We start from the raw sequence: 6184 nt of genomic DNA on the forward strand, positions 1-6184 counted from the left end.
GTCGCCAGCATCGCAAGTAACGCAATACAGATTGAACCAAAGAACACCATCTTGCAAATTGGTAATACATTGATTCAGGCAGTGTATGCAGTATTTTACCCGAGTCTCTTGCTTCGGAAATAGTGGAAAATTCTCCCCTTGCTCGATGGTTGATGATAGCGCCTCCCCAGGAACTGAAAACATTTTCAAACGAACCCATAAACGTGACGGGTATGATACAGGCACCAATTGCGAGCAATGGATGGCGACTTGAAGAAGCTGAATTTGTGGTGGTCCGTGACGGGCTAAAACCACTAGTTGGTAGAGACTTGTTTGACGCTCTCGGAATCTCAGTAACTCAAACCCCAAAATATGAAGGTAGTATGATCAACACTATCACATCCCAATGTCCATTTAAACACGTATTGCAAAACAATTTCTTCAACTTATTACACGTATTGGTCGCTCAAAAATACACATTGTTAAATCTAAATTCCACAGAAATTTTCAACCAAGACATCAAAAGGGCAGAAGAGTACCCATTAATTTACAAGAACGAGTAAATAATGAAATTAAAAAACTTCTTGAAGAAGGACATATAGAAAAATTGAATAACTGTTCTGATCAATATTTTATTTCACCTATTGTAATCACAGTTAAACGAGATCAAACAATAAAGTTAGCATTGGATTCCAAAACTCTTAATAAATCAATACACAAGAATAAATATCAGACGCCAAATATTGAAACACTTATGGATTCCATATCACAAATAATAACAAACTACAAAACAGAACCAGCGGATAAAATATACTTCTCTACTATAGATCTTAAATATGCATACAGCCAACTAAATCTTCACCCTGAAACTGCTAAACACTGTAGTTTCAATATTGTAAGTCGTGACATGACAGGCACATATAGTATCAAAACGGGATTTTATGGTCTTACTGACATGCCTGCCGAGTTTCAGAAGGCAATGGATTACACTTTGATTGGCCTCAAAAATACATTTTGTTTTTTAAACGACATCTTAATTGTAAGTAAAGGTTCTGAAGATGATCACTTACAACTTGTATTAGATTGTCTTAAGAAACTGGACGCGGATAATATCCGAATTAACCTTCCTAAATGCCATTTTGCGAAGCAAAAAATTTCCTGGTTAGGATATAATATAACTCAATCTGGGATATCACCACTCGAATCTAAAACATCCTCTATTATGTCATTACAACCACCTAATACACTTAAAAAATTATGTTCATTTCTCGGTTCAGTCCACTATATTAGTAAATTTATTCCCAATTTAGCTCAACTCTGCCATCCTTTAAGACCTCTTCTTCGTAAGTCAACTAAATACATTTGGACTGACGCTCACACCCTACATTTTAATGCCATTAAAAACTCGCATAGCAAATCATACAGAAAACATTCACTATAACCCCCAACTCGAAACACGAATCAAATGTGATGCTTCTCGCTCCGGATTGGGAGCAGCACTAGAACAACTAACAGTTGATGGTTGGAAGCCGATCTCTTTTGCATCAAGATGTTTAAATAGTAGTGAAGAACGTTATAGTATTAACGAACTCGAACTTCTAGGAGTGGTATGGTCCATAGAATATTTTTATGGTAAAAAGTTTACTATTATCACTGATCATCGCGCATTACTTTCTATTTTAAAAGAACATCGATAAAATAAAATTTACAATAGTAGGTTATCACGATGGGTTGATCGTCTTTTGCCTTATCAATTCTCAATAGAGCATCTGCCCGGCGCGAAGATGGGACTAGTTGATTACATCTCTCGAAATCCATATCAACCAGCAAAAAGTGTCTATGTCGAACACTGCTAAACGCCTTTTTATTGTTTGTTTTAACCGTTCGACCATGCCTGTTCCTCTGTGGTCACCAGCTGGTGCTAGAATTAATTTTATGTTTTTGTTTTAACAGAATAATTCAAATTCTTTTGCTTTGAATGCTTCTGCTTGATCGCATCTTACTGAGCGTGGTATGCCGTGAAGTTCGCAGTAACTTTTTATATAATCTTTTGCTGTGTTTGTATCACAGTTTTTGTATGTTTCTGCGTGGGCAAATCGTGATAGTCTATCTACAGTTACTAGGATATAGTTATTTTGTGTGCTATTTTAAAATGGAATGGATTTCCTTGCTTTCGTTCTGTTAATTGACTTAGTGTGCCTAAATTTTTTCTTGGAATTAGGGTTTTTAAATTTTTACCTCTGTCGATGCAATGTTTGCAACTTTATGCTTGCGCCACTTTTTTGCTGTGAATGTGGGGATACCACACAAGACGGGCCAATGCGAGCATTCCCGCTTGTCCTGGATGTTTGCTGTGTATTGTTTGTAATACTAGGCGACGTAATTTTGAGGAAATTACCAATCTGTTGTCGAATAACAGACAACCAGTTTGTGTTACCGAAAGTTCTCGACGTATCTTATAAAATATTGCTTTCTCCAGCGATAACCAATCTCTTTTGGTAACCAAGTCAATTATGAGACCTAAGACCTCTTTGGAATGTTCAGCTAAGAATTCTTCGTTAAATACCCTCATCAATTTTTGTCTATATTCTGTGGTCGGTAATTCATCAATTGCTGTAAACAATTCAGCATGTTTGTGGTGTTGTATAGTTGAAAGGCCTTTGACTTTGTTTGATTCTATACCTGTTTGCGTGCTTATGTCTCTAGACTGTTTATCTTTGGATGATTGTATATCCATATTGGATACTTTTTTGTTTGGGGCTCGTTTTCTCTTTTTGATTTGTATTTCGAATGTGTTTATACTTAAATTTTGTCTTGCAGTAATGGCAATTAATTGTGGATTTTCGAATGAAGCAAAATTTTGAGCAGTAAGAGGCAACTTATTCTTGAGTGTGTTAAGGCAAAAGTCGTGTTCTTTACTAAGCGTGTTTTGTTTATCGTGTGTGAAGTCTTTTTCTTCTATTTGCTTTCTCTCCAATAAGTGATAATGATAACCAGTTAGTTTTACAGTGTTGGTTGGTTCAATTATGTGTTTTAATCATGCGTGTTTTATTTCATGTATAGTATTTATGACAAACTTTTCGTCATCTTCGCTTTCAGGTGTAGGTGTTCCGGAAGCGTTTCTGCGTAAATAATCTGCAAATCCAATGTTTTTTCTAGTATATGTTCAATAGTGAAATTAAATGGCAGTAATCTGTCTACCCATCTGGATAATCTACTTTGGTATGTTTTATTTCCTCTGTTATTTTTCGATGCTGATAATAGTGCTTGGTGGTCTGTTTGTAGTGTGAATTTGTTTCCGTACAAGTAATACTTGAAGTGTTCTAGTGCCAATACAATTGCTAATAATTCCAATTTGTGCTGTGTCTTTCCTCTTGTTTGTTCAAGAATCTACTTGCACATGCTACTGGTTTCCATGTGGAGTTGTGTTCCTGTTCTAGGCATGCTCCTAGTCCCTTTCTACTTGCATCGCGTTTTACTCTTGTTTCATTGTTGATGTCAAAATGTTTGTTTTCAGTGTTGTTGTTTATTTGTCTTTTGATTTGTTCAAATGCTGTAGTATGGTGATCTTTCCAGTCTAGTTTGTTCTGTGATTTTGTATTGTTTTTTGATAATAGTGGACGTAGTAGTTCTGATAATTCTGCAAGTTTGCGTGTGAATTTTATTATGTGGTGTATGCAACCCATGAATGATCTGAGTTGTTTGAGTGTATTTGGTGTTTCTAATTTGTTTATTGAGTCGCATTTCTTTTTGATGTGAGTTATGCCAGTTGGAGTTGCTAAGTTCTCTTTGTCCCGTTGGTACAGTGTTTTGTATATTTCTCTTTCGTGGTCGGCTGGATTTCCTTTTGTTATTACCAATATGCCATCTAATAATGCAAATTTCTTCTGGCAATTTTGTAATGTTACATCTATTGTTTTTTGAAAGATTGCGGGCATGTCTGTTAGCCCATAAAGACCGTTTAGGAATCTGTATGTTCCTGTTGCTTTTCTTCCTAGTATTTTGAAATTGCAGTGGTTTTGTAGTTTTGGTTCTAATGGTATTTGACTGTATTCGTATTTTAGGCCTATTTTTGAGAAATAGAATCTTCCATTTTGTGTACTCCTCTCGGAGATGTAGGTTGCTACTGCATCTATGCTTTGCATTTGATATTTGTTTTTATTGATTGCATCATTCAATTCTTTTGAATGTAATGCTATTTTGGCACTTTTGTTTTTTTCAATCTTATTACTGCTGGGTTAATGAAATATTCATCTGAACATTTTTCAAATCTCATTATTTGCTCATCTTCAGTTAGATTTCTTAGTTTTTTTTCTACTCGTTCTAAAAGGTGTAGGGATATTCTTCTGCCTTCGTGTTGTGTGGGTTTGAAATTTTTTTCGAATGTTGATTTTGCCATGGGGTTTTTTGATATGCCTAATCTAGTGCATAAGTGTGGATATTTTTTAAATATCCATCTGATTATGTTTGGCTTGATCGTTTTGTCTGATATTAACCCAATGGTATTACCAGTTGGTTTTGAAGCTGTTAGATGGCCTCCAAGTTTGTGTAGAATATCTCTTCCCATTACGTTTTGCGGAAGATTTTTAACGCGTAGATTTTTGCAGTTTGTTGCTGCCAACGATCCTGATTTGAGATTTAAGTTCAGTACTCCTTTTATTTGGATATCTTGATTATTGAAGCACTTGCACTTTGTTTTTTCCGTAAAGTTTGTAACTTTGTATCAGGATATTTGGCTGCTATTTCTTTCGCAGTGGATTCTTGCATGAATGATCTTGGGGATCCTGTATCGGCTAACCATTCGATTTCCGAAATCCGATATTTTATTTTGACCCAGAATTCCTCGCTTATGTCTTTGTTTACTGAAACGTTGGTAACTTCCCTGAAACCAGTTGGTCGTACGATGTTGATGGATGACCAGTCTTCCATGAGTTTTTTAATGTACAATGCTGCTTTTCCATCTACCATTTCCTCTTCTTGTTCTTCTTCTTCTTCTTCTTCTTCTTCTTCTTCTTCTTCTTCTTCTTGTTCTTCCTGAATGTGGCGGATTCTGCGTGTTTTTTGAAATTGTTGGGTAGTGTTTATTTTTTCTTGTCGGGGTGTGAATGGTTTTCTCCTTTTGGGCATGGGTGCTTTGCATAAAGATGTGTAGTGTCCTGTTTTCTTGCATATTTGGCATGTGAAATTTTGGGCTTCGCACATGTTGAGGTGATTTCTAATGAATGGTTGGCCGCACTTGAAACATGGTTCTATTTTGGCTGATGTTGGTGTTGGTATTATTGGTTGTTTGAATTGTCTTTGTTGTGTTGTGTTACGTGGGTTGTTCCTGAGATTTGATACATTTGACCAGTTTTTGTTGCTTGTGTGAGCCTTTAATATCTCCTTTTGGTTAGCTTGGCCTCTCTCTATTTATGGCAAAGTTTAACACTTGTTGTGGTGCCCGAACCTCGGACAAAAAGTCCAATTGGATGGATGCGTTTGTCATGTTTGAGATGAATAAATCTTTCACTAGATCCTCTTCCAGGTCTTTAAATTTGCACATCGCCCCTGCTTCACGAATTCTGCCGTAGAATGTTTCAAGTGATTCATGTGGATGTTGCATGGATTTGAAAAATTTGAATCTGTCGAATGTGGTGTTCTGTGGAATTGTGAAGGTGATGTTAAGTTCGTGTACGAGTTCATGTGTGGTGCATTTTTTTCTATTTATGTGTGTGGGTTCTTCTGGTGGCATGTTCTTCTTGCTTCTGCTCCGAGTGATAGATATATGAGGTTTTTAGTCTTTGTATCTGCCTCATCCCACGGTATCCTGTCAACTAACGCTCCTGTTCTTTCTATGACTTTACACTCATTCTCGAAATCAACTCTTCGTATTTCGTTTCGTTGTTCTGTGTGCTAGCTTCTTCGTCAGTTTCACTATCTAACTATTCTTCATATGTGGGGAGTGTAGGGTAGAATAAATCAGTTGGCTGTGGTTTTAATTTTAGTAGTTTGTCTACTTCTATGTTGTCGCGTGCCATTATCGCCATTTTTAATGTAGAAAACCATTGTTTCCACTCTATTAGGATTGTTGCTCCCGATTCCTTGAATGGGTTCACTCCTAATGGAGTTTTTTCTGACTGCGCCATGTGAAATAACGTTTCCGAGAAGACTACTTGACGTGTTATTTGAGGATATAGTGGTGAGTGTATTGGATTGGTCCAAACCA

The sequence above is a fragment of the Convolutriloba macropyga genome, chromosome 8 (assembly GCF_964194025.1).
Source record: "Convolutriloba macropyga chromosome 8, txConMacr16.3, whole genome shotgun sequence".
Taxonomy (NCBI): domain Eukaryota; kingdom Metazoa; phylum Xenacoelomorpha; order Acoela; family Convolutidae; genus Convolutriloba; species Convolutriloba macropyga.